Here is an 11,533-nt window from a genome sequence, read left to right on the forward strand (position 1 = left end):
AAATTAATTTTTATTACACTTTGACAAGAAACAAATCCAACACACAGAAATGAGTTTGGATTTGATTTGTTTTTAATTCCTGGTATATAACCTAAAACACAAATGAGCAATTTTCCTAAGTAAAGTCTGGAAACTTTAATTCAAAACCTGCTTGTATACCCTTTACTTACCCCTCACCTTGGTGACTTAGTGTAAGAAAATTACTTACCTAGTATGTATTCTGCGGCAAGAGAGAACAAAACTACTCAAGTAAGACATGAACTAATCAGTAAGCAATCATTAATTCACTCATCCAAGAATATTTATTGATTTCAGCTTACTGATGAACTAAAAATAATCAGAGTCCTCTCCTTTCAGAGCTTCCTATCTGGCTGGAAAGAGAGATACTGGCAATGCACCCATTAGGCACCTACTATGGGTTGGCCTACTGTTAAGTAAAGAAGGGTATACCTAAAGATAAAAGAAGCTCCCTGCCTTCAAATCTTAATGCCAAACTGGAGATGATAACAAATAAATGTACTAAAAGATAACCAGTAGGGATCCAAGGAAGTTCAATGGGGAAAAAATAATCTTTTCAACAAATTGTGATGGGGAAAGTGGACACCCACATGCAAAAGAATGAAATTGGACGATGACTTCATACCATATACTCAAAGTGCATCAGAGGCCTAAGTGTAAGAGCTAAAAATATAAAACCCCTAGAAGAAAACATAGGTGTAAACTTCATGACCTTGGATTAGGCAGTGGTTTCTTAGGTATGACACCAAAAGCATAAGCAAACAAGAAAAAGTAAATAAACTGAACATCATCAAAATTTAAAACTTCTGCACTTCAAAGGGCACCATAAAGAAAGTGAAAGCAATCCACAGAAGGGGAGAAGGGGAGAAAATACCTGCCAATTACATATCTGACAAGGGTCTAGTATCCAGAATGTATAAAGAAAGCTTACAACTCAACAGTAAAAAGACAAATAACCCAATTAAAAATTGGGCGAAGGATCTGAATATACATTTGTCCACAGAAAATATACAAATGGTCAATAAGTATATGAAAAGATGCTCAACGTCACTAGTCACTGGGGAAATGCAAATCAAAACCACAATGAGCTATTGCTTCATGCCCATGGGGATGGCTATAATCAAAAAGAAAGTAACAAGTTTGGGAAGGACTTGAAGAAATTAGAACACTTGTACATTGCTAGTGGTGATGTAAAATGGTGTAGCTGCTTTGAAAAACTGTTTGGCAGTTCCTCAAAAAGCGAAACATACAGTCACTGTAAGGCCCAGCAGTCCTCATAACCAAGAGAACCAGGCTCACACAGCAACTTTAAAACAAATGTTCATAGGAGCGTTACTCGTAATAGGCAAAACGTGCAAACAACCCAAATGTCTATCAACTGATGAAAATGTAGTACATCCACACAATAAAATATTATTCAGCCATCAAAAGGAATGATGAGTTGGTACATACCACAACATAGATGAGCCTTGAGAACATCATGTTACATACAAGAAACCATGTGTTGTATGATCCCGTTTATATGAAATGCCCATAATAGGCAAATCCATAAAAACAAAAAGTAGACAGAGCCTGGGGTGGGCAGGGGGAAAGAGAAATAGAAAGTGAACATGACTGCTAATTAATTACTTAATTAGGTTCTCTCTAGAGTGATGAAAATTTTCTGTAACTATATAATGGTACAATGCTGGTTGCATAGTTCTGCAAAAGCATTAAAAACATTTCTTGAATTATATTCCAATAAAAATAATTTTAAAAGAGATGATAAGTAATGTAAGCAAAGTAAAGACTAAGTAACAGTAAAATGCTCTAGTGCCTAGCACAAAATAATTGCTTTATTACAGGAGTGAGCTCAGTGAAGGATAAGGTATTAAAGGAAATCTCATGGACTAGGAGAGATTTGAGTTCAATATTAGAGAATAAGTAGAAATTACATATATAATAAGAGAAAAAGGAAAGAATATCGCAGGTAACAATACCTACACAGGATGAAAACAGAAACACTCTAGTTGTGTTCAGAGCCAATAACAATAACCTAGATGGATCACGGTTAAATCAGGGTGTACCTAGACTTCAGGCAACAGAAAAGGGCTGGGGCCACATTATGCAGCGTCTCAAATGCCCACAGCATCTGTACTTTAATCCATAAGCACTAGGGAATCACTGGAGGTGAACTGAGTAGGGAAGAAAGAAATCACAATTAATGGTTTGGAAAATAAGTGAGGCAGTAAGAGAAACAAGAAACCAGACTTGAACTAAAGACGAGAAATAAGGAGGGTGATATTTTAGAGAGATGTTGGGGTAGAAAGGACTTAATAAATACAAAGGAATTCATTAGACATAGAGTGAAAAAAGAGGAAGAAATCAAAGACCTCTCTCAGCTTTGAGCCTGAACGATGAGAAGTAGGAAGGGTGTTAGACGGTGGTGATGCTAATAAAGGAGAGTGATGGGGACTGAGGAAGGAGAAGCCAGGGGACTGGCTAGTGGGCTCGGGTTGGACCAGCTCTGCGATTTTACATCACACATCGAAGATTCATTATGATATGCGTTGCAAACATCTGGAAACAAAAGTCTGAAAATCAGATGAGAGAACAGGATTGAAAGAAGATGAAATTGTATGAAGTATTCACCTAAAATTGGTAAGTTATGGGAATGAACGCGCGTTCCCAGGGGAGGGTGACACTTTGGGCAGAATGCCCCCATCCGGCTGTCAGAGAAAGTGAAATCACTGAAGATGCAACTCAGGATGTCTAAGAAAGTAGGAGAGAGACTTAAGAGAGCATTCTGTTTTGGAAGCTAAGGAAGGACAAGGGTCTCAAAGGGCAAGGAGGGGAAGCAGCGCAGTTTTGTTGAGAAATCCTCAAGAACGGAGGGTGAACAGACACCATGCGATTCAGGTATTAGGTCATCACTGGTGGCCTAGAAGAAACAACTTTAGAAAGGTATTATGGAGAGAAGAAAGACTAAAAAATAAACATGACATGAAAACACTGAAGCTGTGAGAGCAGGCTTAGCTTTGGGAATGTCTGGTCACAAAAGGAAGGAGAGAGTTGATTGACGGTTTGAATGAGAAGCAGGGCGAGGAGTTACCCAGAATGGCAGGTGGTCTAACACCTGCAGGCACAGATAGGTACAGGCTACATTCATTTGACAAATTCACATATTTACTGCACTTGGCACCGGTTCTAAGTGATGAGGATACAAGCAGTGAACAACGCAGATAAAAGCTCCTGCCTTTGTGGAGTTTACACCATTCAGATGCATTAATCTGCTGTCACTGGTGTAGCAGTCAAGAGGCTCCTACAAAGTTGGGACATTTCCTTTCACTGAAGAGCTAGGGTTTAGGTGTATCACTTCTAAGTTATTGACATTCTCACAACTTATTGACCACTGTGTGTGGCTTTTACAATGTTCCTGATCTCCAAAGCAGTATTTCCTCAGCTATGATAGGAACAACCACAACAGCCAATACAGCAGAAACAAATTTGTGGGCTGCAGCATCAGTGACAAGAAGAGAATCACTCCATGGACCAGGCAAAAAGCTCTCCTACCATAACTAACAGGCACCAATTTTCATCTGTTTCTGTAGGGAAAGGGCTGCCCAGAGATCTATCAATAATTCTCTGTGCTTTTATCTGTGCAGGAAATGAAACTTGTTAAAGTTACGCTTTTGCATTTTGCAGGAAACAGCTGCAGTGAATCTAAGTTCATGACAGGAACAATCCAAGTCATGAGATGGTAGGAAACTTTACTAAAACTTATTCACTGAAGCAGCCACACGAATTTTCTTCTTTTAAGAAAACTTGACTTTTTAAAAACTCTCACATGATTCAGTTTGAGGACCGCTATTCTAAATTCCTTCCATGGAATCCAAATAATTAAGATTTTAAAAATCGAGGTAACTTGTTATCACTTTAAATAGCTTCTGAAATGTACTTCTGAATCATAAAGACAATTATTTTAAGAATTTTGAAGACATGGCAAGAAAAATAAAAACAACATAAAACTTCTTCCAATGGCCTTTTCTGACCACCGATTTCCCCTTATCTCTGAATACTCCCTCCCATTTCATCTTAATTCTCTGTGTGGCACTCACTTACCACAGTCTGATGTTTCTATCATTTATTTGGTTGTTGGCTTCCCCTGCCTCGAATACAAGTTCCTGAGGGCTGGGACCTGTCTATTGTGCTAAACACTAAAACTGCAGTATCTAAAAGAGTGTGGCACATAGTAGGTCCTCAAACTTATTAAATGATGGTTAAAAATCAGTTCTGTTTTGGTTACTCGTATTCATATTAATCAACATATTCTTTTCTCTACATTACATTTATAGGGGGTTTCATGTTTGTATTTTTATCTTTCCATATTCTCATTTTAATGATTGTGTAACAGTCCATCAATAGAAATACCAGAATTACTTTACACATTTACCCAGTGGGTGAACTATCTCTGCCTACTTGATTCTGATTGTATGTTGCTACCTCCCTATCTACATATTGACATATCTGTCTTTTCCTTTATCTATTAAAATATGAACATTCAGTTTTATTCTTCTTTTATCCCTTTATTGAAGAAGTTTACATTAAAAATCAGTGAAATATTGAACCAAAGGGATTTCAATAATTGGCATGTTTTCATGTGTGACAATTTTTTCAATATAGTTTGTAGTTAAGATATACATTTCCCCTAAAAGTCAAGTGTACCCTGTTTGCTAAATTTAGAAGAATTTTAATAAAATACCACTCTCTCTTTCACAGCCTCATCACATTAGACAGAATATTGTATGTCATCTTGATAATTTCTTATTGCTAGTGAAATAGAATAGTGTTCTAATATATTAATTGAATTTCTTTTCATTTTCTTTTCATATTTTCTGCCCACTAAAATGTGATTTACCTTTGTGTACTCTTTTAACTAAATTAATAATATCAAATCTTCCAAACAGAGTAGAAATTCAAGACATACCAAACCACAAAATCCAGGCAATGTGGAACAAAATTTCCTCCCTTCCTCCCTTCCTTCCTCCTATCCTTACTTCTTCTTTCTTTGTTGTTCTTTGGTTTTATTTTTTGGCAGGGTCACCTGTAAAAAGAGGTGGATGCTGTCATTTCTGAAGAAATGAAATATAGCAAATCCCTCTGAAGACAGAATTTAATAAAGAAAGCAGCGTTGGAGAAGATACAGTGAAGTTAGATGAAGTCAGAGAAGACATGAGTTAAAGAGACTATGATTAGAAGATCATCAGAGAAAAGAGAAGATGAAGAGGCAATATTTAACAACACTCTACAGCATTATCTGAGACAAAGACACTGCACACGGGCAATAACCTTGCTGAGCTAAGCTACTTCCCATAATAGTAGAAATGAGAGTTGCTCTTTTTGTGATCATTATGGATATTCAACCAAGTATAAAATTAGGGGCCCACAAGAGATTTTACAGGCAACCCAAGGTTAAGATGGAAGCAAACAGGTGTCTTCTTAACAAAAGGAGGCAAAATCAGTAACTAGATGAGCTATTTAGAGGTAAATGAGCCCATCCTGCATAGGTCTTGGCACAAAGCGGTCCAGGTAATGAATCACCGAAGTCTACACTCCTACCAGCAAGGAAGGAATGAGGACAAAGAGCAAGGCGACAGCAATGGCAAGAAGAGCAATGCTCTGTTTTCAGACTCCTCAGTAGGAGGCATCTTAGCATGGAACCATGCCTGCACATCAGAGGACTGAAACCAGAGCAAACTGATCTAAATGAATACAAGAAATAGACTGGTTTAACTAAGAGGAAGAGAAACTAATTTTCATTAAATATACACCCTCTGACGGGCATTCGGGGAGAAGCATTATAGCCAGTAAATCGTTTATTCCTCACCTCAACCCAGCTGAGGTGGGTGTGATCCCTTTTTACAGATGAAAGGATGGAGTTTAAGGAAACATCCCTTCCCAGAGTCATGCAGCTTAGTAAGAGGGGTGGTGGGATCAAACTTCAGCTTAACCACCAAGTCCTCATCCTTTCTCCTACTGTCTCTGAAGACTGAAAAGGAAAATCTGTCTTCCATCTTACATGAATTTCCTAATTCACTTTTTTTTTCTTGTTATAACATCTTTGACATCTCACGGTGTCACAGGTTAAGCGGCAACATTTTTCTTTCTTCATGTTACATAAAGTAGCGGTGCATCCTACCAAAAAAGATGTGACAGATTCAGTGAAATACTTAGATATATGACTAGCTCTGGCTGATTTCCTGGCAGAGATTTTTTTTAAATAATAAAGTTTTTAGGTTTGGACATTCATTCTTGGATGGGTCTACAACAGAAAATTTCTAAGAGGTGGCTTCTTTAGCTCTACGTCTTTACATTTAAATGGTGGCCCTGGCTTCAGAAATATTCTACCTTCCAACATGTGAAAAATTGTTTTCTATAGAAGCGCTTTTGCTTTGCTTGTCTGAAAAATATGAACCTTTTATGATATCCTGCAACCACAAAAAGAACCTCTTGTTAACAATGCAAAGGCTATGGTTTTTGGGGGGTATCCTGTAAAACCAGAGAAGGATCAAGGAGAAAACTCAGGGACCCCAAGAGATTAGGCTCATAGTGGACTTCCTTCACCTCTGACTCCAGAAAGCACGAACTTGTAGGGAGAAGAGGAGGTGAACGGGATGTCCATCTGGTGATGGAGACTGGGGCAGGGCAGTCCTGTGTTCCCCACTCCCCCAGGTCTGCCTGCCAATGTCGGGATGGGGTCAGGCTCCATTGCTCCCAATCACGACCCCTGGGGGAATATGAAGAGTGACCACCAACTATGACCAGGATGCCCATCCTTTCTGCCCATCTGTGGGACCCAGATCTGGGGAAGAGAAAATGAGTGAATATGAAGACTCTATTAAAGGCCTGTGGTTTAGTGGCCCACAGTATTTGCCAAAATTAAATTCTCATGCTCCTACTTTTTTTAAAAATTTAAGTATAGTTGACCTACAACACTATGTTAGTTCCAGGTGCACAACATAGTAATTCAGTTTTTCTTTACATTACAAAAGGATCACCACGATAAGCCTAGTTGCCATCGGTCACCATACAAAGTTCTTACAGTATTACTGGCTACAGTCTCCACGTCGTACATTTCATCCCCGTGATTCATTTATTTTTTAACCACAAGTTTGTACCTCTTAATCTCCCTCACCTATTTTACTCACCCCACCACTCTCCTCCCCTCTGGCAACCACCTGTTTGCTCTCTGTTTCTATTATTATATTTCCGTTTTGTCATGTTTGTTCATTTGTTTTGTTTTTTAGATTCCACACATAAGTGAAATCATACGGTATTTGTCTTTCTCGTTTGACTTATTTCACTTAGCATAATACCCTCTAGGTCCACCCACAGTGTCGCAAACAGCAAGATTTCATTCTTCTCTATGGCTAATATTTCACTGTGTCTATATATACCACTTCTTTATCCATTCATCAGTGAACACCTAGGTTCCTTCCATACTTGGCTATTTTGAATATGCTGCAGTGAGCATAGGGGTGCACATACCTTTCCAAATTAGTGTTTTTCTTTTCTCTGGGGAAATATCCAGAAGTGGAACTGCTGGATCATACAGGAGTTCTACTTTTAATTTTTTTGAGGAATCTCCATACTGTTTTCCATAGCGGCTGCACCAATTTACATCCCTATCAACAGAGTATGAGGATTCCCTTTTCTCCACATCCTCACCAACACTTATCTGTTGTCTTTTTGAGAAAAGCCATCTTCACAGGTGGGAGATAACTCACTGTGGTTTTGATTTGTATTTCCTTGAAGGTTAGTGATGTTAAGTGTCTTTTTCTGTGTCTGCTGGCCATCTGTGTGCCTTCTTTGGAAAAATGTCTATTCAGGTCCTCTGCCCATTTTTTAACTGGGTTGTTTGTTTTCTTGATGTTGAGTTGTATGAGCTTTTTGTATATTGGGGGCATTAACCCCTTATCAGATATACTGTTTGCAAATATGTTCTCCCATTCCATAGACTGCCTTTTTATTTTGTTGATAGTTTCCTTCATTGTGCAAAAGGTTTTTCATTTGATTTATTTATTTTGGCTTTTGTATCCTTTCCCTGAGGAGATATGTTTGAAAAAATATTGCTAAGACCCATGTCAAAGAGTGTACTGCCCGTTTTCTGCCAGGAGTTTTGTGGTTTCATGTCTTACATTTAAGTCTTTAATCAATTTTGAGTTTATTTTTGTATATAATGTAAAAAGGTAATTTGATTCTTCTTCATACAGCTATATAGTTTTCCTAACACCATTTATTGAACTGAACAGACTGTCTTTTCTCCATTGTATATTCTTGCTTCCTTTGTTGTAGATTAATTAACCAAACGTGTGTGGGTTTATTTCTGGGCTTTCTATTCTGTTCCATTGATCTATGTGTCCGTTTTTGTGCCAGGAGCATACTGTCTTCATTACTGTAGCTTTGCTGTATAGTTTGAAGTCAGGGACCATGATACCTCCTGCTCTGTTCTGGCTCAAAATTTTTTGGCTGTTCAGAGTGTTTTGTGTTTCCATACACATTCTAGAACTATTTCACCAGTTTTGTGAAAAAAGTCTCATGGGTATTTTGATAGGGATTCATGTTGCTACTTTTAAACCAAAGATTGTTTCTTAGTCCCAGAGACTCCACTGACCCACCATCTTAGATGAAGTCCTGCTCAAAGGCAGGTTCAAGGATGTCTTCTTTAGTGAAGCCTTTCCCCACCAAGCACTTTAAATTCTTATCTTATGGACTGATTGAATATTGTAAGAACTGTGTATTTCTTTGACTTTCATTCACTGACTCTTTAGGATATGAACTTTTGAAGGTAAAAACCATTTTTTTACTCACTTCAGCATCCCCATTTGCTGCTCAATTAATAGTTTCTGAATTATTATGTCAGGCTTTATCCTTTAAGACCCTAGTGAAACCATCTCTTGACACAATTTCCATCAGCAACATTAACTTCTCAAGGCACTCAGATGAGAACAAGAGTAAACATGTCTTTATCTTCTGCACAACTTTACTTTCCTCCAAATATTGTGGAGATCAGTACTAAGCATCTGAGCTTTTATTCTTTTGGCTCAGACTTTCTGAGAGGGAAGAGGTCCTGCAGATCACTGTTTGTACTTCATCCTCTTCTCTGTATCTTCCTAACGTCCTGTCCCCCAGGCCAACTGGTGAGCCCCACTGGTGTCTTCTACACATGTGAAGCATCCTCCTCCTCTACCCAGCGCCCCCACCCAGTCTCTCCATGACAATTCTGCCCCTGCTGTGGGATCTTGCACTTGTCCTTGTTCCCACGGCCACTTCAGCCAGAGCCTTGACAATTCCTTCCCCACGTCTCTAAGCAAATAAGAACAGTTTTTTTGAGTCTTTCCCATGTATCAAACACTATACGAAGTGTTTTACATGTATTTGTGTGTCCTCTTCACAATAACCCTTCCTTTGGCATAGATACTGCTATTCCCCCATTTCAAATATGAGGTTAACTAATCTGCCCAAGGTCACATCTAGCAAGAATGAGAACAGGAATCTGAACCCAGTGTGACTGCAGTAGATTCCATACTGTTGTTAACCTCTATCTTCCCTTTCTCTTTTTCAAACACCATCTTTCATCCTCACATTTACAACTTCACATCCACCTAGGTTTGTATTGTTGTCGTTTGTTTTGTTTTGTTTTTACTTTTTATTCTGAAATAACTTTAGACTCACACAGAAGTTGCCAAAATAGTACAAAAAGCTCCTGGGTACCCTGCCTTCTCCTGGCTCCCCCCATGTTCATATCTTACATAATCATAATACAACAACCAAAACCAGGAAACTGACATTTGTACAGTACCATGAACCAAGAAACCTTACAACTTATTTGGATTTTATCAGTTTTTACATACACGTCTGTGTGTGTGTGTGTATGTGTAACTTATTTATTACATGTATAGATTTATGTAACTACCACCACAATCAGAATTCAGAACAGTTCAACTATCCCCGAACACCCCTGTAAGAATGCAGAACTCCTCCATAACCACAAAGAAACTCCCTTGTATTTTCCCTTCATGGTCACACCACTGTATCTGACCTCTGGCAACCATGGGTCTGTTCACCATCATATATTCTGTCATTTTAAGTACAGTCTATAGATAGAATTATATAGTGTGTAACCTGAGATTGGCTTTTTTCACTCAACATAATACCTTTGTGATCCATCAGTTGCTGTATGTATCAATAGTTTGTTACTTTCTATTGTTGTGTAGCATTCCATTGAACAAGGTACACAGTTTGTTTACCTACCACTACAGTTCTGTGTACCCTCCTATGCTTCTTCTACTAGAATAATCCAGGGATTCTCAAAATACAGTGGGAGGCCTTTCTTCAACAGGGTACAATTGTTAAAAATGCAGAATTCTGGACCCCATTTCAGATCCATCCAAACTGAGTATCTGTGGGTAAGGCCAAGGATTACAATATCTACAGTTCAAATACTTCAGTGTAGCCAGTATAAGACTGGTTACTTTTCAGTTGCATTAAGCTAGAAACCAATGTAGCAACCATTTAAACTAGTAATGGGGATGGTTAACTGGCCTTCTATTCATATAACTCATTCTCCAGAAGCAATTAGTGGTACTGATCAATATCAGACCCTTTGCTAATTAGAATAATAAGTCAGAATTTCTACTGAAAATGAGTGGCTTACTGTATAGCCTAGGCATGTTAGAAATAGGTTCTCACTGGTGAAAGGGAAGGTATTCATCTTTTAGAAACATCCTCTACCCTTGCATGAACAGGATGTAAGTATCTGGCAGTGTCTGTAGCCTTTACCCGTATGACCTGAACTAATGCCAGATCTTCCGCCCTTCCAAGAACTTGGAAGGCTCCAAAGTTAGGACCTTATCCAGGGAAACCTGGCTTGCCTGCTCAGTTGAAGCTTTCATGCAGAAAAGCAGGAGGAGCAGTGCCTAGAGAACACACAGCCTAGGTAGGGGTAGGATGACCCTTTCTGGCTTGTTCACTTATCAAGGCCTAGGGCAGTGCCTAGCACCCAGCCAGCCCTCAGTAAATATTTCGTGGATTTTAAAATCTGCTCTGTTCTCCTGTACTTTCCTAGGCTAACTAGGGTCACAAGACCAATTAGCCCTGAACTAGTGGAATTCAAGGTCTTCAGTAAACAAACGCTTTCTTTTTTTTTTTTCCTTTCATGAATTGGGCTTTTTTTAGCCAACCTGAAAATTCTTCACCTAGCCCTAGAGTCTAAAGATTTGCTCCTATGTTTTTTTTTAAATTTACATTTTACTGTAAGATGTTTTACATATTTAAAGTTTTACATTAAAGTCTGTGATTCATTTTCAGTTAACTGATTTTACATAAAGCATGAGATTTAGATTTAGGTTCTTTCACTGCTTTCAGTTTGTTTTTTTGTTTGTTTGTTTATGGTGTCCCCTTGCTTCAGCACCATCTGTTTAAAAGGCCATCTTTCCACTACTGAATTGTCTTTGCACCTTTGTGAAAAAATTAA

The 11,533-nt window shown here is 38.4% G+C and overlaps 1 long non-coding RNA gene across 2 annotated transcripts in view; it reads right to left on the reverse strand.

Annotated features, from left to right (window-relative positions):
• The window catches only part of LOC116666489, a 38,039-nt gene that overhangs the window by 1,299 nt on the left and 25,207 nt on the right, over window positions 1–11,533 (reverse strand). Inside the window, exons 3-4 of one of the 2 annotated variants that reach the window (XR_004323380.1) lie at window positions 6,077–6,192; window positions 4,985–5,101 (exon numbers count right to left, since the gene is read on the reverse strand). This is a non-coding gene — a long non-coding RNA (uncharacterized LOC116666489). Of the gene's footprint in view, window positions 1–4,562; window positions 5,102–6,076; window positions 6,193–11,533 lie in introns of those variants that run through there. The other variant, XR_004323379.1, reaches the window with a different exon arrangement.

The sequence above is a fragment of the Camelus ferus genome, chromosome 10 (assembly GCF_009834535.1).
Source record: "Camelus ferus isolate YT-003-E chromosome 10, BCGSAC_Cfer_1.0, whole genome shotgun sequence".
Lineage (NCBI taxonomy): Eukaryota > Metazoa > Chordata > Mammalia > Artiodactyla > Camelidae > Camelus > Camelus ferus.